The sequence below is a fragment of the Myotis daubentonii genome, chromosome 17 (assembly GCF_963259705.1).
Source record: "Myotis daubentonii chromosome 17, mMyoDau2.1, whole genome shotgun sequence".
Taxonomy (NCBI): domain Eukaryota; kingdom Metazoa; phylum Chordata; class Mammalia; order Chiroptera; family Vespertilionidae; genus Myotis; species Myotis daubentonii.
In genome coordinates, this window is record NC_081856.1 from 24,799,606 (window position 1) to 24,819,796 (window position 20,191).

At 41.5% G+C, this 20,191-nt stretch overlaps 1 protein-coding gene across 10 annotated transcripts in view; it reads right to left on the bottom strand.

Annotated features, from left to right (window-relative positions):
• Window positions 1-20,191, bottom strand: part of FAM110B (family with sequence similarity 110 member B) — a 122,540-nt gene that overhangs the window by 32,249 nt on the left and 70,100 nt on the right. For 2 of the 10 annotated variants that reach the window (XM_059673137.1, XM_059673136.1), the window contains one exon: window positions 13,733-13,821. The exons of 6 other annotated variants lie outside the window; for them this stretch is intronic. The gene's annotated coding sequence lies outside the window, so the exon portion shown is untranslated. Of the gene's footprint in view, window positions 1-13,732; window positions 13,822-15,626; window positions 15,705-18,607; window positions 19,190-20,191 lie in introns of those variants that run through there. 2 more of the 10 variants (XM_059673142.1, XR_009449702.1) reach the window with 2 other exon arrangements.

Genomic DNA, 20,191 nt, shown 5'->3' on the forward strand with positions numbered 1-20,191 from the left:
CTTTCGAGGGAATCTTTAAATGATCCCTTAAAACCATAAAGCCAGATGATATATCCTACGGGTACGTTCTAGGGAACACACTGCTAGAAACTGCTCCCAGGTTTAATGGGAACCAGTGCCCATCTGGAATGAGGCCGGATTAGGCCAGGCTATCACCACGAGGTAGGGCCACACGCCCACTGGAGAGCCCTGGGACCTGGCCGCGTGGGCTCTCAGCACCACCTTGCACTGTGCAAAGGGAAATCCATGTGAACTTGAGCTATGGGATGAGTGGGGGGGGGGGGCATTACTAATGCCAAAAACAACGGCTCATGGTACAGATTTGGATACTCAGACTGGAAGTCTAGTTTTAGACAAGGCAACATTCATGATTTTTCAAGCAAAAATAAGTTAGAATTTACCTGTAATAATTACTAAGTAAGCTACTGATGTGAAGATACGAATCCTAAACTGTAACTAGGAATATCCATGGGTGAATTTGTTTCACTCATTTCAGTTAAATGAGACACAGGAAGTACCAACCATAATGCCAGGCACAAATGACATTCATGCAGAGAATAGGGCATTAATCCCTCAATTACTTCCTACTTCAGGGAACAAGGGGCTTGTGCACACATGGTGGGGGGGGGGAGGGACATGGGAAATAGAAGTGTATGTCCTTCACTCGCTCACCAACCTTGTTTAAGAATCAAAACAGTTTTTTAAAGAAGCATTTGTGATGGAATCTTTGAAAAGTAGTTTGCATGCTTGCACATCTTTCATGGATAATTCGTGGCTATTACATTAGTACAGAACACACAAGCACTCCCTACAGATGTTTGCTTTCTTAGATTTCTGGTGTCCCACATGAAACTATTTTGTTAGTTACTCATTGTCTTGTTATTCTTGTGTCCAAATGTCTCCCAATCCCTTTGTAATTTTTGCTTCTAATCTACTAAGTCCAAAAACGAGATAATGAAATTTTTAAAATTCACATTAAATATAAGCCCAAAGGCATGGAATGAACAGTTTAGGAGTGAAGAGCATTATTTTTGTGCCATTATATTGAGAGAGGCATTTTCTGAGCACAGAATTATTTATTATTATTATTATTATTATTATTATTATTATTATTTTTAAAATATATTTTATTGATTTTTTACAGAGAGGAAGGGAGAGAGAGAGTTAGAAACATCGATGAGAGAGAAACATCGATCAGCTGCCTCCTGCACATCTCCTACTGGGGATATGCCCGCAACCCAGGTACACGCCCTTGACCGGAATCGAACCTGGGACCCCTCAGTCCGCAGGCCGGCGCTCTATCCACTGAGCCAAACCGGTTTCGGCCAGAATTATTTTTTAAACAACAAGTAGATGAGGGTTGGGTCTGGTAGAAAATTAATGTATATATTTAGAATGTTGCTTTATGTTTTCAAAAAGAGATATTCAGGATTGTAAATACACACAAAACATGACATTATTTTCATAAAGATTAATTCACATTATTCAAACACCCAATATTTTTCCTAACATAAAACTTATGAATTGCTATAATAATACCCAATCAAATCAGTTTTATAAAATTAGAAATAATGCTACCTGCAGAAATGAGAACTTCCAAAATGACATTTAGAAGATTTTATTTGGCCTATTATAATTTGGACTCTATTTTCCTATAAGCATCTGTGTCACTCCTTAAAGTGTTTGGCACAATTTCACAGCAGTGTGCCAGGGACACACATTCAAATACCTCATATATAATTGACTTCCCGTGGAAATTGTCTCAAAAAACTGAAAAAGAACTGTCCCTACTTTAATCTCATTTTTTCCCTGTTTGTCTGCATTTGAAAGAGAAAAGGAAGTGTAGTACTTGGCTAACAACACAATCCAAGTCAACTTTTGAAGTAATTTTTCCAGAATAAGAAGAATACTTGGTCAGAGGCTCTGGCTTGTGGTAAAGAAGGAAATGATAGATAAAAATAATGCTACCGGGCAAAATGTATTTAAAACACTGTTCCCTTCACATAAAACTGAATTACATTTTCATTATACATGCTTCAATGTAAATTTCCAACTATATTCACCTTCTGAGCCATTATGAGTTATTCATTCTCCAAAGAAATTTAAATTTTAATCATCCTAAACACTGCCTTCCCTTTTTCTCCTCTGCAAATTAAAATGCATCATAATGGCATAAATTTCATAAATAAATAAACACAGATTTCTTTTTTCCTAATCATAGCATTTAGTAACACTTTCTGGTTTGGGGCATATTAGACTTGTAAGTACATTTCCCCCTCCAAACAAATGAGTCTCATAATATAATCAGTTGCCTCGAAGAATTTCTTGGATAAATAATTCTAAACAGTGCAGATGTAAAAAAAAAAAAAAAGTGGGTATTAAGTAGACAGCAGGTTTAATTCTTGCTAGCCCCAAATTACGGATGACTTCTTTTGGATGGAAGCTTCAGACCTTCGTGGCCCTATCTCAGTTTCTCAGGGAATTCTGTGCACCTATGCTATTTAGCAGATAGTACTGGAAGAATCATCAGAGTAAACACAGAGGCACGACGTTCCGAATGTTCAATCTGGCCGTGACTCTTGCTACAGCCTCTGAATCCGTAAATATAGGCAGTTTCCTCCAGGCCTGCCCCCCACCCATAACAAACTAGGTGCATGGAAGGGCAGATACTGCAGGATGGAGGCGTGTTATTAAGTCTCGCAGCGGTTCTCAACCTGTGGGTCGCGAACAATGAAAATACATCCTGCATATCAGATATTTACATTATGATTCATAACAGTAGCAAAATTACAGTTATGAAGTAGCAACGAAAATACTTTTATGGTTGGGGGTCACCACAACCTGAGGAACTGTATTAAAGGGTCGCGGCATTAGGAAGGTTGAGAACCACTGGAAGGGTTAGCAATCACTGCAGGCTGGGATGACATTGGCTCAAGTGGCCACTCTGATGTCAGTGGGAATGCCTGCTGGCCCTTCTGGACTCCATCGGTGTCCTGGGCACCTTGCCACTGTCCAGGATTGTTGACCCAGTTCCCCTGTGTGTCCTTCAACTGTGGCATTGGAGCACACAGCTGGGGAGGAGTACGAGCCACCTGGGTAGCAACAAGCCCTCTTCCCCAAACTGCCCGCGTGTCCCGCCTGGCCAGTAACCAAAAGAGATGCCTACACAGGATTAGTGCTGCAGAAAATGAAATCATCGTTTTCCAAAGCCCTTAACAGAAACAGCTCCCGTGCCTTTCTTTGAGGCCAATACGTAAATTACGCCCTGGAGTCTTCAAGAATTCTATTTACAGAGACTCGCCAGAGCCAAATGTGTATAGCAGGAAATATGTTAATTTTGTAAAATTGGATTTTAGTCTTTTACTCTGTAGCTACTTGGGAATGGATTCAAACTTCCATTCGATCGCTCATCTGGTCCTCTAATAAACGTTATTTATGGGAACAGGGGCTGCGGGCCAAGCGTGGGGCTGGATGCTCAGGGTAGAGGTGGAAGTGATAAGCAGATAAGATGGAGGTCTGTATAGTCTAGAGGGGAAGATGAAAATGAAGCAGGCAGACAATAATCATGTGATGGGTGATGTGTTTGGATCCTCTTTGTACCAGTGACATCCTGAGCAAGGTAGCTCTTTCCTCATCGATAGGCGTCTGTAATAGGATTGAGGAGGGTGGTTGGGTGAATTGAGATCATGCAAGTCAGGTGACTGTCCCATGTGACACTCGGGCTGCCCCTGTGCTACATGACTCTGAAGGTCTTTCCAGAGCCAGTGCTGTTTCAGGTTCTATATTCCCCATATTTTTATTCCTGAAATTGCCCTTGTTTATGGATGTTGTTAAAAAAAACAAAACAATAATAACCAGAATCTGAGAATTAGCCAAGGATGTTCAGTCCCCATTTCTTTTTCTTTTTCTAAAAATGTATTTTATTGATTTTTATGGAGAGGAAGGGAGAGGGATAGATAGTTAGAAACATTGATGAGAGAGAAACATGGATCAGCTGCCTCCTGCACACTCCCTACTGGGGATGTGCCCGCAACCAAGGTACATGTCCTTGACCACAATCGAACCTGGGACCCTTCAGTCCACAGGCCGATGCTCTATCCACTGAGTCAAACCGGTTAGGGCCAGAGTCCCCATTTCTGACCCCTGTCTTTACTGTTACTGGTATCTTCTTGGTCCTCATGGTAATCTTCACTTCTGCTTCAGGCAAAAATATTTTGGAATCAAACAGCTAATTTTTTTTCTTTATAAAGCTGATGAGTATGATGAAATCAGTCACATGGAAAACTATAAAATGGAGGGCAGATCCAGAAAAGAACAAAATCAACTGGATTCCTTACAATATGACGGCAAAGAGGTTACTTTAGTAAAAAGTTGGAAAGGGCAAGAGGAAAGCCAATCTTTCTCATCTGGGAGGTTCTCCGAGCTATGTTTACACCAGCTTCATTCCCTGAGCATGATTAAACCAACCTTTGAAAGCACACACATTCCCCACACAAGGCTTTTCATTACTGTATGTGACCAAGCACGCTGCCCGTGTGAGGTCGGGCAGGGAACAGCAGGGCCCTGTGGGCATGCTGGGGGCACTGGGGACATCCTCCAAACTGTAATCAGGTTCCTTTCTCTGACATAGGCCACAGCACAGGGCTGATGCATTAAAAATAACTTAGAGGCTCTAATATTATTCGTTATACTAACGTCTTTCAAAACCAACCAACTTGGAGGTTTCAAATTCAACAAATTAAGAGTATTTCTCATAAGGTTGAATGATACAAGACAGTTTTAATTATTTCAGATGCTTTAAAATCAAAACATTCTGCATGCATACTACAAAATACACAATGCAACCCACAGCTTGTTCACTCCATGCTCACCCCCAAGAGACCGCTACCGCTCCAATCCATGTCCCTAAAACCTGCCATGTTTAATGCAGGGACTTGGCTGTTCGCCTTCTTTTACAGCGAAAACAGAAAGAAACGTTTATACTGCGCAAATAGTTCACGAAAAGCACCGGAAAAACATGAGTCTCTGAATATTTAATGTCTGAACTTTTTGAAAATTAAAAGTAAATATTAGAAAGTCAGAGAAGTGTTATAATCAGCAAGGCATCTGCTATTATATAAATAAATTGCCTTTAAAAAGCTAGGAAAGTACCTGAAAACACAGTATTGAAGAGGATGTATGAACAAAATTTTCAGGAAAAGGAAAGTCCAAAAAGCAACAGAATTTGTTTGACTATTTTTCACTACAGATGAAAAACCCTTACTTTCCAAGGTTCTGACTGTGAAAAGAACCGTATAAGCCGAACTCATGCACCATGTACTCAATTATCAATGGTAAGAATTATGAAGGTTCTGCAACCTTTAAAAAACCGTGTTAAGACTCTGCAATGTTGGTTACAAATGTATAGAGAAATGAACACTATCATTTAAAACACTATAATTGACAACATAAACACATTGAGCGTTTATTTCTCTGTAAAAACTTATCAGGAACAGTGTGAATGATCAATGCTTGCCTTCCTCGTCTCATCCTGTAACACATGAGTGAGGCAGGCACCTTTTCTATGCCTTGCTTTATTGTCACAATCTTCTCTCGATCAGTTTCCACCATTTATTTTATTATTATTTTAATTTATTTTATTGTTTATTTATTTATTTAATTTATTGTTTTATTTTGTTATTTTATTCATTATTTTATTTTTAGCTTCCGCTATTTAATCCTTTGTGCTTTCAATGTCGTAAATATCTCCGAGAATTCCTTTCCTGTGGAGCTTTCGATGGCATTACTTCCTCTGGGCCAACTTTATTCCTTTTTTCAGCACTACATTCCTCCTTTATGCTGCTAACTTCCCTTCACTCAGCTCCTGTCTGCATACTAGTCTTTCCAACGCAATGGCAGTGCCAACATTCACACTGTGAGCTGAGCCTTCTATCTGCCTTTGATTCGAATTTTACTTCCTGCAACCATCACTTTCATTGCTTCGCTGCCCTTCCACCGTGGTTGGCCAATTCCCTTTTGAAATCTCCATTTTTATAAAATGTCTCAAGTTATCACGTTGCAACAAGGAAGCAACACGACTAAGTGCTTTCTGTCTGTGGGTGAGCTGAGTAACAGATGTGCAGGGACCCATCCCTGACGGACTCTGAATGAAGTGACCTGATTGGTCATCGATCACGACAAGCATCTACTATTTGCGGAGTGATCTGTGGATGGAAGAGCTAGTGCCGCAGTGTGCACTCTATGCAATTACAGTTAATGTACTATGGGCACTGAAATTTAAACTGTGGTGTTGACAACTGGTTTTATTTAGCTAACAATATGTAATCAAAATTCATGCCGAACGGAACCATGTAAAAGCAAAGAGAAATAATTGAGCAGAATTCAAATCTGCTAGAAACTTTTGTTCTAACTCTGTGGGCTGCAATGGAGTATTTCATATTTTTTCATGCTGCGCCAACAGCCAGATTCTCAAGCTTTACCCAAACATTCAGAGTTGGAAAAGACATATGAATATAGGAAAAATGAGACCTCCTGAAAAAAAACTCAACCATCCTTTTTTTGTTGTTGTTAATCCTCATCTGAAGATATTTTCCCATTGATTTTTAGAGAGTGTGGAAGGGAGGTGGGGAGACAGAGAGAGAGAACATCAATGTGAGAAAGACACATTGATTGGTTGCTGCCCTCACAGGGCCGGGTATGGAGCCTGCAACCCAACTATGTACCTTTGACCAGGAATGGAACCCGAGACCCTTCAGTCTGTGGGCCGACGCTCTATCCACTGAGCCAAACCGGCTAGGGCTCAACCATCCTTTTTAATACAATAAAAACGGGACCATCAAAACAACAACAAAATAACACTATATACTGACTGCTTTATATCCATCGTCTCAGTAAATGCACACAACCCCAAGGAAACTGAGGCTCCGAAGTCACCTCACTAGTAGGGAGCAGAGCTGTGATGAAACCCAGGCGTATCTACCTCCAGGGCTTGTCCTCCAACCTTAGGTCCATGGAGCCCAAAGCAATTTTAGGAAAATGGCAAAAGTCTTTGCAAGTGTCCTTCCCCTCTAGAAAAGGCAATGCTACCCAGAGCACCTGGTTCTACTAGTGGTTACAGCTCTCCTCTGAACACTTAATAGTTACTCATCTGAAGGCCCTCTCATCTCCCAGGAAAGGCAAAGAAAGACATCTGTAGAGATGGCTGGGATAGAAACCCACCGCCTAATATGTGCCAACAGTATCACGTGGCTGATGCAAGTTACTCAGTTAAAACTCAACCTGTATTCCCAGGAGAAGATAAGACTGTGGTTTCCTCCATTAATACAGTGTTTTTCTTTCCCTTAAGAAATCACTGAGCCATGTCATTTGAGAACTTTTTTGGAATATTATTTCATACAATGTAATTTTATTTTGATTGGTTGTATTTGCATATAAAAACACAATTTCAAATATTTAAAGAGCTTTAAAAAAGTGATAAAGTATGATGAACTTTTGAAAATACATAACTATAACATAAAAATAAGGGATTTTAGTATAAAAACGGTGGGGAGTAATTATTTTAAAAGCAGATAAAATATTGTCTTACGACACAGAAGGCTGCAAATTATTGCAGTTCCATTTTAACACTTACGGTCAATTGTATGTTATAAAAAATGTCTGCAGTCATTCTTTAATTTAGTCTCATTCTACCCTCTAGCATTCCCCTTCCTGGGTACAAAGAAAATCGTCCTTAGCCAAAAAGATATATTTACACTTCATTTTTTATTCGCCGTTTCAGTAGATGATTTTCTACACAGCTCAAACTCAGGTGTCTGTCATATTTTCTATTAAACTTACTTAAAATCCACTGCACACACTTCACATTGTGAAGGCTCCGCTGCAATTCTTGGCAACAGAGCACTTGGAACTAAGTGTTCCTTTCTGACCACATGATTCCGTATTACACTTTAAGAAACATCTTATCTAACCAATGTGCTTCTTAGGTTGAAAGGTAAACCTTGAAATTTAAGTCTTAGGAAACATCAAAGCATGAAACAAGTATGCCGAGAAGCAAAGGTTAATGAGCTGGACATAGAGTCAAGACATCCCTGTCTTAGTCTTTCATTCAATCATTTTGCAAATATGAATTACTGAGTGGGTTGAGTTATAAGCACAGTGCCAGGTACTGAGAAGTAAGGCAAAACAACGGCACAGTTCCAGCTTCCAACATACTGCACTCTAGCTGCGCAGGCAACCAGACAATTATAGGGGAAGTGTGATATATCATCTGTTAGAATTATGATTAGAGCACTAGGGCAACTTCAAATAAAGGCACTAAATGAACAGCGTGGGGCTATGGGAGGCAGAAGAGAGGGGTTTTCTAGAAGAGCTGATGCTAGAAATGGATTCCAAAGGACAAGAAGTTCATTGGGGTGCCAGGTGAGGAAACAGGATGTGCTGGGCAAATAAAACTACTATGACTCATTTTTGTACCTTTGTTTTTCCTGGAAGGGGCCAAAGTAGTGAAAATGATGGGATCTGGGGCATTAGATCTATATACTTTATAACCAAGGTTGACTGATGTCTGGGAAGTGACATGGTATTTGCTTATAGAAATATATGCCATAATTTATGTATAACATTAATTGAATCAACTGTATGAACTTCCTGCCATATCCCCCCCCCCCCTTACAAAGTTTCACAATTTTGAGGACTGAAACTTGTCAAGAGAATGTAAGTGTCCTAGCAGTGGTTACTTGGCTTATATGAAGTATCATTATTAATAATATCAAATGTGACACTTTTCAGATGAGGAATCTATTTGCAACTTAAATGAATGCTTTTCTTGCAATAATTTTAGCTATTCAAGAGCTAGATATTAATCTCAGATTTATTTTTTTAATACTAGCACAGAGTTAATGTTCCTGAAACTAGCCGGAGGGATTAGAAGCTAGTGAGTGTGTTTCCATGGAAACAGACTGCCTTGCCTTGGAGAGATCAGTTCATACATTTCCTATAACCCAGCAACCACATGGGGGAGGGGAGATCTACATTTCAAGTTTTTAGGGTCACCATCAATTATGATTTTTGTTAGGATTTTTATTTTTATGAGAATGCACAGGGCATTAATGTTAGGAAGTTACCTAAGCTTAATTTTTAAAAAAATTATTGAATTTATTGGGGTGACATTGGTTAATAAAATTATATAGGTTTCAGGGGTATCATTCTGTAATATAGCATCTGTATATTGCATTGTGTGTTCACCACCCCAAATCAAGTCTCCTTCCATCACCATTTCTCTCCCTTACCCCTCTTCTGTCTACCCCACCACCCTTCCCTCTGGTAACCACCATCCTGTCCTCTGTGTCTAGGAGTTGTCACCTTTTCCACCCAGCCCCCTTAAATTTTTTCTTTACTCTTTGGCTGTCAACGACCATCAGGCATGTGCTCTGATGGACACAAGATGGTGATAAAGTCACCCATGGCTTTCACTTTAATTCATGCTGTGAATCAAAGAACACCCAATTATGAAATCTCTGGATCCCGAGAGGAGGGGCTGAGCCAAAAGCTGGACATCTGCATCGCCCTTCCAGTGGATGAAATTCAACAAGTGGCTGTTGTCCATCTGGGGCTTTGCAAACACCAGCTGGACAACCGAGTAGTGACAACTGACCAAGTGACCACGAGAAAGGCCAAGCAGAAAGCGTGGACCAGAGAGGCTTACACCCCAACTAGAAACAAGTGCAGTAGATGCCCCAAACCTGAAGCTAGGCGGTCACAAATCCCTGAATTAGAACGCCATCTTTGGGGCTGTTTTTTGTGTGTTTTTTAAAAGAAAATGTTTTCATTCTGCTGTGCCTCAAATATAAGTCTGGCTGGAGAGATGAGCATGTTCACCTTTTGGAGTGGCATTGACTTTTGGCCCACACTCCAGAGCTGAGTGACCACCTAAAGGGCAGGATTAGGAGGGCCCAGAATAGGAGGGTGAAGGCCCAGCCAAACCTGCCGTGCACACGGATCCCAAGTAGCAAACAGCCCCACAGGACTGGGACTCAGGACCTTGGGCTTCCTCATCTGTACCAAGAGCCAGTGAGAGTTAAGTGAGAAAAGCCAGGTAAATGCTCAAAATGGGAAAAAGTGCATAGCATAGCAAGCATCCAATGAATGTCAGCTGCTGTGATTATTCTGGTTCATGTTATTAGTATTGTTAATATTAAAAATTAGGCAGTGTCCTCTGGTGGGCCTTGTGGGGTAAAACTCAAGTCAATCTTTATAAAGGACGAGAGAAAAACACCGAGATTCTGAAGAAACTCTCACAAGAGTGTACAGATACTTTAGCTTGAGTTTGAATAAAACCAGTGAACTAGAGATATGCTACTGAATCTTGCTCATGTAGGACCCATTTGGGGACGAGGGCACAAATCATACTTCAGATGTATAATGAATAACATTTTTTAAAAGATGCCATTAATGGCAAAAAATGTTTTTAAGGTAAAAATTGGTCTTAGTGGTATTTTATTTCTGTGAAATGTTTTCTTCTAAAAGATGACCCCGTGACCTGAAAATAAACAGGGGTTGTGTGAATTCTTACGATGAATAACTTTAACTGAGAAGTAAAACTTTTCATCCATGCCTCCATATAATATCTGTCCCTCAAATGTTCTGTATTGTATCATTGCAGCCTTAGGATGTTTATGCTTTTTCTGCCAGCGAGTTTCTTTTCAAATTGTCCTAATTATTTTGGCCGCGATCCATTTATCACACCAAGTAGAATAGCCTCAAAGTAAAATCATGAGTGCCAATCAGAAACAATTACCGGGGAAAGACATGTCCTTTGGATAGTAGAAGGTAATGGCTTTAAGCTCAGATTCGATTTTTGTGCGTGCAAAGCAATAAAATAAAACAAAACACAAAGTAAATTAAACCACAAAACTAAACTACTGTCAATCTAAGGCCCCACGTTTTAAGCTCTACAACAGAGGAAAGCGACAATTAAGTATAAGCACTAGACATCAAAATGCATCCCGAATGCAAAGAATAAGTTCGATGGCGCTCTCTAATTTTCTTAGAACTGTAGAAATTGTAGCTTGGCCACAGATGACCTTCAAGTGATGACTTTGTGATCCTTGTACCCTGAAGGTAACCCACTGACACAAATAACGCACAACGGCAGAATCTGATGGGCAGTCTTAAGGCCACATAGTTGATATGAAATAAAACCATCATCTGCGAAGGTTTTTAGTTTAACTTCTCCCTGCCCTTTGCTGGACGTTTTAATCCTCATCCTAAACTTGAAAGCTTCATTGCAGAGTTTCCACCACTATTAAAGGAATATTCATGGCATAGGCTCTGATCCTGTCAAAGGCAGTATTTATGTACATGAGGCCATAAAACTGTTGTAACAAGGACAAATGTTGCAGATTTACAAGAGAAGACATTTACAAGGCAGCGAGTTGATGTGCATGGGTTTCACCTTGTGAGACCTCGGAGCAAAAAGTCAGTATAAAAAGCAGAAACCTCTGTCCTTGATGGTTTTTGGACAAATGATTGCTTCCCCTTAGAATGTGGTCATAACTCCCGCACCCTCTTCCCCTTCCCCTAGGATGGGTGGCACCAAGGACGAGGACGGGACTCTGACACGGTGTTCAGTGCTCCTGGGATTTCCACCCAGATTCTAGTGCACGCATTCTAGTGACCTTTCTCAAGTTTGGGAAATGAGGGTGGAGGTGGATGAGGGCATAGAGGGGATAATTGGTGATGGAAAAAAATAAGATTTAAAAAATAAAGTTTAGGAAATGAGAGAAGTATTATTTGGCTTATTAAACCGAGTGTTCATATTCATAGCATCCCTTAAACAGAAGCATATACAATCCTTTTACTCAAATCTCTTCCAAGAATAAAGACACTATATATGGAAAGACGTATTTCACTGAACTCAGAATTTAACTACGAAAGAGGAGACATTCTGTCAGGAATGTCATTTTATTGTAGGAGTTCTAAACTAGATACGTGAATTGAAAATACTATTTGGGCCCTGGTGGAACTGGGAATTCAAGTCAGTAAAATGATGACGTCTATGGAGAGACTGGGCAAGTGGGAAAATTCACTGTTTTATACAGACTCACTCACTATATGTGTGCACGTCTTAAAATGAGATTTAATGAAAAAACTAAAAGTTGTCATTATGTATTCTTTAAAATGGTGAAATTATTTATAATTCCAGTATACTATAATAGATATAAAATAATTACATTTTTTATATGCTGTGCATTGATTAAAATAGATAGCATCATAAAATGACTTTTTCATTTAATTCCATTTTCGCCAACATTTACTGGGCCCCTACTATGAGCCTGGTGCTATGCCACCATGAGGGATACAACAGTGATTGGAAACTGTGCTCTGCCCTGGGAATCAGACCAGAGAGAAAGAGATGCTACCTGAATTGAAAGGGCCTATTTCAGTGCAGGGATGATGGGACCTGAGGGACTATAGCACCACCACAGAGCGGCATGTGGGCCTACGTCACAGAGCCCCAGGGTTAAATGAAGCCATCCTGGAAGCAATGACCCCTGGGCAGGCTCCGGAGACTGAGGGCCATGCTCAGGAACAGTACAAGCCCGAGCCCAATGGCACAGCGGGCCTGGTATTCACAGGACTGTGGGTCCGTTCTCCATCCAAGAGGGAAGCCCTGTGAGGGGGGAAGGCGGGACAGGAGAGGTAGACAGACTGATGTGGGAAATCTTTTATCCAAGTGAAGGGGCCTGAAACTGACCTCATAAGTGATGGGAGCCACTAAATGATGGGGAACAGGGAGCAACTGGATGCTTCCCATTGCTAGTGGGCTTTGGAGTGTGCAGAACAGATCTGAGGAGCCAAACCCCAGAGAAAGCGGGACTAGGGTCTTAACTAAGTACCCGGTACTGAGCGAGGGAATAGAGACTTTTATTTCTGGGGAAGTCTCTTGGCCTTCCCCAATAAGTCTATTTCTGGGAAGCTACAAATTAATTTTGTAACCCAAATCATATTTTCTCATTGACGATGTACTCATGTTTATATTAATTTCATTGATTTTTTTTTTAAATTGGCACAGGCCCCTAAAGGCTAGAGCTCAGAACGCAATAAGAACCTTGACATTCAGTAGTCTTCAAAGTATTTTTAGCTTCAGAAGCTTCCCCGAAGTAAAGATTTTGTGGAATACCATCCGTACCTAAAATAGACAGATGCAGAGTGGTTTTGGCTGGAGCAGGGCCTCACATCTCAAGGCTCCATCAGCCTTGAAACCTCCTAGTCAAGTACTCCAGGGAACAGAGTTTGAAAACCACTGATGAAGCTGAATTCCTTCCTTCTATTAATGAGCAAGTGAGGTGCCGGTCCCTGGAAGAGGTCTCATTTTCGAGTTGGGATGTAGAAAGAAGCAGAGGGGCTTGTGGTCCGGCTTTTCCAGTTGGGGACCATGAAATTTTGAGAAGGCATGCTTCTATGCTTCTGTTGCCTCATCTATAAAACCGAGACAATACTTCCTTTTACCTATCAAGGCTGTTGAAGTGCAAGTTCTTTGGAAAATGTGTTAGTCTATTAAAAAAAAAAAGAAGAAGAAGCAAATTGCTGCTGCTGCATCAGTGAACTCAAATCAGAGAACTAGGAGCAAACCCGAGTCCCAGATGGCCAGGGGAGCCATCCAAGGGCCCCGCGATGAGGACCGAGGCGATGTATAGCACTGGTCTCTTTGCAGCTACGATGATAAACAAACCTGATGTGATCGCTCGATTGGCACCTGCAGCAAATTCTTTTGTTCAGAGAAACCTTTTGTACATCTGATCTGCCAAGAGACTATGGTTCCTAAATAAAGAGAAAACAATTACCTCCAAAGTCTGAGAAACACCTGGCACACAAAACCATCACACTCGACACACTTGGGCAACTTGTGGAAGGAAGCTGGATCCGCAGCCAGACAAACACGGGCTCGAATCTCGCCCCATGATGACCTGCTTTGTGCTGACAACGACCTGTCCTGAGAGCTGCAGGGGATGATCCACATAAAGGGCTCAGCGTCACAACCGGCCCCCGGACGTGCCCCATGAGTGCCTGGCACAACACCAGCAACCAGTCTTCTGCTGGAGCAGCCCATCATGTAAGTCATCACACCCCGGAGCTACCAGCCCACTGACATCCCACTGTCTCCCCTGGGAAACACGCCGGACTGAAATGCACTCTGAGAGCGTCGGCACCCACTGCTGACCAGTGAGGAGGCTGGAGACTGAGGAAGGCAATTTGTAAAGTATTCTACACACTGCGGCAAGAAGGCACAGGTTTCAAGCAGCAGCGGCACTCCCTACAAAACATCCGAAGCAGCACACAGTGGTGTCACTTCCGAAGGAGGCGACGTGCCAACCAAGTGGCCAGTAAAGTAATAAAAACTGCTTACTACTTTTAAAATATAAGAACACTTCGGATAGCATTTCAAAGCCAGGTCTCAGTAGTCTTAAAAGGAAGAGATCAATTCGGTGCAAATGTCTAATACATAAAGTGCTGTGAAACACAGTTGTGTTGAAGATTAGTAAGGTACACTGCAAACATGTTACAATGTCAAGTACCATTAATAAGATCCCACGAGAAACCCTAAAATGCTGCAGATCTGGCTTAAAATGTCTTCAAGTGATGTCTCAATTTCCTGTTTCTGAATGGCAAATTTAAAGTCACAACATATCATATCACTTTTCTTAATCTCTCCATCGATTGCTTAGTGAGCAAAGGATATTAACAGAGAGAGATTCTCTCAAAGGCTCCAAATGACGCAATTTACTCAGACCTCCCAGTCCTGGAGACCCTCCTCTCGGAAAGGCTGGGGGTCCTGTTAGGACAACTGTCACTGCACACAGCCGATGGACACCAGTGCAGTGGGCAATGCCACATGGGCAGGCAGGCAGCACTCAAGGCAGGCAGTGAGGAGTAACAGCTATACGAAAGCAGACTGCAGCACATTACATAATGGGGACAAGTCCTTGGCAGGTTCAACGCAGAGAAAAAATATGTATCTAGTGTACACTTCTGGGGAGAAAGTGAACGTAAGTCTTAAAATGCTTTCTAAATCCATGTGCCAGGTACACTTCAGGGCAATGCATTATCCTCTCTAAAAACTCCTAAAGTGAAACTTTTTCAGGCTCAGGTTCAAGAAACGTATGCATCTTCCTGGTTTACGACAAGCCAACGATCAAACGTGTAAATTAAATCTATAAAGGAATTAGCTTTCCAACATTTTCTTGTACTAAATGGAGGGGCATGACCAAGAGATGAAAGAGGGGGCTGTCTTTTCCTTACAAGTACAAGATAAAATGTTGAGCCACAAATAAAACTAGGAGAATAAGAGAAAATGAAGCCCTGCTTTTTCTCCTAATTTTGCCATCTGCTGCCAGGTTTAGAGCAAGGATGCAGAGCCTGAGATGCAGAGATGGCAGTGGGCTGGGGAAAAGAGTCATGTATCTGTCTGCCCGGCCCCTGCATGCCTCCTATGACCAGGGATGACCATGCTGACATACCCTGTAAGGCAGTGTCCTTACACTGGGAGGGGTCCTGGGAGAACACAAGGTGAGAACTACTCCACGGGCTCTGCTTAGAATGTAATGCTACTGGGTGGAAATATTTACCATATTTCTCCTAGCAATGATGCTATGAAAACTGCACTGGCACTGGAGAGGAACCTCTTGGGAAGTAATCCACACCAACAGGTGAAGACTGGAGCTTGCTCACCCCCTCTTCCCCTGGGAGAGGGGGAATGGTAGGTGTTCAAGGCGTTAAGCTTACCAGCAAAAAGTCTGGATTGAAGGAAAGCATGAGAATCTTATATCACTTAAAACTCTGACCCTATTTATAGGCCAATTATCATTTCAGTGATGCTTCAAAATAGTTTTTTCATCTCTTTTTTTAAAAATATATTTTTATTGATTTCAGAGAGGACGGAAGACAGAGAGAGAGATAGAAACATCAATGATGAGAGAGAATCATTGATTGGCTGCCTCCTGGATGCTCCCCACTGGGGATCGAGCCTGCAACCTGGGCATGTGCCCTTGACCGGAATCGAACCTGGGACCCTTCAGTCCGCAGGTCTATCCACCAAGCCAAACCGGCTCGGGCAGTTTCTTCATCTCTTAAGTGAGGTGCATATCAGCAATACACTCCACTACCTTCTTTTCTTCTCCACCGGAGATGGGAAGGTCAGCCAGCAAGGTCTTGGTCACAAGCACGCCTCCAGAGGAGTCTTGACCCTCAGGAAAAAGAGTCTGCAGACTTCTCAAAATACATAGAATAGACCCCTGGCATTCACTGACCCTTCTATGGCCTATTAGAATAGACCAAAGCTTTGAACGCAGAGTTCAGTAGTGGAATATTTCCTATGTCGTAGAATGAACTATTACTGAATTAGCCACACTACTCTTTTGCATAATCAGGGCTTTAGTTCTGCCTAAAACCCTTCACTTCCTTGGACCTCACATTTTCTTCACTTACAAGTCCAGGACAAATAGTTGTCACTATAAAGTTTTTATCCCTTCACAGGAATGACTGAGGATGTGACTCCGGGGCAGGAAACATTTCTTATCCCCACTGGATGCATGTAGAACATGACGCCTGTGAGTGTGAACAGCGGACGGCACTCACTCCCTATTCTGCATCAGCTCTGATGTGTGGTCCTTTGAGATGGTACCAACCCCAAGTTGAAGGATATGGCAATTACTGAATTTGGGCCAATCACAACTAATTGAGTTGTTGAATGTTGAATGCATGAATCTCTAGGGAACACTCAGTTTGAGCTAAAAAAACAGAACTGTATCTAAGCAGGATTTCGTAAACAAATCCGTATTTTAAATGCAGTTAACAAGTCCAGACTTGAAGGGCCTTTGATAAAGCTAATTATGCCTTGATTACTCCCTACTTTGATTAGTTTAATGTTTAGGAGAGAGAGAGAGAGAGAGAGAGAGAGAGAGAGAGAGAGAGAGCGAGAGAGAGAGAGAGAGAAACATCAATGTGTGAGAGAAACATTGATCGGTTGCCTCTCATATATGCCCCAACATTGCATCAAACCTACAATCCAGGTATGTGCCCTGACCGGGAATTGAACCACAACATTTTGGTGCATGGGCCGATATTCCACCCAACTGAGCCATCCTAGAGGCAGGTGACCAGCATAAGGCTTAGTCATTAGTGGTTGCTTAAGGGACAGCAATGCAAATGCATGATGCATGAGGAAAAGTCAGCAGGGCTTGATGCCTGAATGGGCCTACGTGGTATAGCACCAGGAGTTACTCACCAGGGCTTCCTTCCAGAGGAAAGGCCTTCTCACTGACAATTATGGTGAAAACTGTCTCTCTTTGACCAAAGATAATGCTTAGCAGCTCTGTTTTAACTGTGTCCTATTGAGAATTAGACCCATAAAACTCAAGTAAAAGGAAGACATATATTTCAGCACAAGTATAGACCAAGAAAGATATGTGAAGCTATGAGAGGAGGTCTATCCAAACACTACCCCAAAATAGAGACCACTTTCAACCTGGGTGTCTTTGTGTGTTTGGGTGGCTATAACAAAATACCACAGACTGGGCGGCTTATAAACATAAACATTTATTTCTCACAATTCTGGAGGCTGGCAGTCCAAGGTCAAGGTGCCAGCGCGGTGTGTTCTGGTGGTGGCCTTCTTCTGGGTTATTGACTTCTGTGTCCTCATCTGGCAGAAAGGGCTACGGACCTCTCTGAGCCTCTCTGATAAAGGCACTAACCACTTCCCAAAGGTCCCATCTCTTAATGCCATCACACAGAGCATTAGGATTTCAACAGATGAATTGGCAGGGGACATGAATATTCTGCCCACAGCACTATGGAAGAGTGCTACAATTGCACAGGCTGTTAAAGAGACAGACCGGCGAGGAGAGAATACTCGAATGCTCACTAATCACACAGTCCTGATGAACTTCACATCTCTCTGAACTTCTCTGAGGAGCCAGAACACAGGAACACGTTCTCAATCCACGCCTACTAATAATAGCAGACACTTAACAGGTTGGAGGATAAAGTATGGAAGTCTTGACAGTCTAGCTTTTCTCCTGGCGTAACTGCAATCACTCTGTATCTCTAATGGGTGTGCTGTTATGGCCTCCATCTCTCATTACTTGACTTCTTGTTCTCTTCCCTTCTTTAATTAATTGAAGACTTTTTGTGGTTTCTAGAATATTCCCCCAGAGATCCATGTTTTCTTGTCATTTTCTCATTCTACCTTCTCCATGGCACAGCTTCCCCAACCACCTTTCCTATTCCATTTGTGACCCATCAGCACACAGAAGTAAACTGGTTATGAAAAGTCTGGTAAGGGTTTGATAGAAGAGCCTCGGTAGACTTGGGTTTTATACCCAGCGAATGTGTTATCATTGGTTCCCTTTTGGTATGAGGTTTAACTCTTTAATTCTGGCATCCTCATCTACTCAATGAAGATTCCAACACCTGCTCTGACGGGCAAGTGAAGACTGTGGTGAAGCAAATAGCACCTCTAGCACTTCTCCAAGAGCAGGCTTTCCACAGATAATGCTCCTGCTGATCTTTGTAGGAAAGCTATGATGACACTGACAATGGACTGATTTATGTTGCAATGGTCATTCATAACTTTTAAAAAATTAGGCACACACAGTAACTTACAGAATTTGTCTTTCACTTGGTTAAAAATTTAGCATTTTAAATATGCCACATAAATTGGTAACTTAACAATTTAATTGTAATCAATAGTGGCCTCTTGAACTTCATAATAAATATGTGTTAAATCTTCAAAAACAGCATTATACTTTCCATGTGAGTATAAGAGTATTTTATTTTAGAGAGGGGAATAGCCCTATGTCTATGCTTTCAGCAGCCTACTGAATTCTTGTAAATAAAGCAGGATGAAACAACTAAAATCCTAGCTACTTTTTCTAGAGACTGTCCCCTCCTCTTCCTCATTATTTTTAAAAAGCAGCAAACGCAAGGTCAAGAGCTTGGCTCTGTTCAACTGTCTGCATGGGTCTCATTACTGTGGCCGGCTCTCCCTGGCTCCTAAGGACACCTTGCTCAAGGTCAGCTGAGACGGCTTTGGAGGAGCCACACCTGACTGTACTGGTGGAACCTGAGCTCTGAGTCATTCACTTGGCAAAGAGCTGATCTAGGAAAAGGCAAAAGTCAGAGAGATGCTGGCCTGAAAGACAGATGAGTCATGGACAAGGAACAAATCACTCTCAATGGAGGATCAACTTTAGGAACATTGAAATGGAGAAAAACAATGTTTGGGGAAAAATAGCACTTATTTTTGGTCAGGACCATTTAACACACAAAAAATCTGCAAAGGTTTGTTTTTGCTTCCAGCAATTTCTCAAGTACCTACCACTTATGCTATAAAAGAACAAACCGCCCTCCCAGGGAAATTGTGAAAAAGGAAACTGTCCGAGAGGAACTATCAATTACTTAAGTTTGAAGAAGATAAGAAGAAACTAAAACCAAAGGGAACATTATAACCTGAAATTCCAATCACATGAATAATGCATAGAAATCGGTGTCTGTATTCCTTTAAAGATGACTTACACATACCTTACACAGGAGGTTTTATATTACAAGTTGGAAAAACTCAAAAAGTTTGACTGAAAGACTATTACAAGGTCATTGTATGCCTTCATTTTCGTTTTAGTTTCTTTAACATGGTACCACTTTTAAGAAGAGTTCCCCTTGTATTGAAGAACAAATCTTAAGTACATGAATTAAGGGGTAGTGAAAAAAGTTCGACAATATAATACACATGTCTTCATAAGACCCCAGAAAAGAACCAGTTTTAATGAACTTTAAATGCAAAAATGTCCCCAAATAGTTGAAGACATTTGGCCAATAAGACAAAAACTATTCTTTTCTCAAGAATTTTTAAAGCACTAAATAAATGTTCCAATCTTATTTATGGGAAAACTGGTATAAAACCAACTTCATGGTGTAACTTGTACACCATGATCTACTTGAGAATTAGATGTAGGGGCCAGGACTTGGTGTCGACAACCCAAGTGACATTGTGTTAATGAATCACATGGTTAAACCTTTTTTAATCTTCCCAAAGCAGGACCTAGCTAAATAATGATACTGACAAAGCTCAAGATGGCTATGCCTGCGAAGGGAACTGACTGTCTTCTCCAGATAGTTCCTCTGGGAGGGAGGAAGG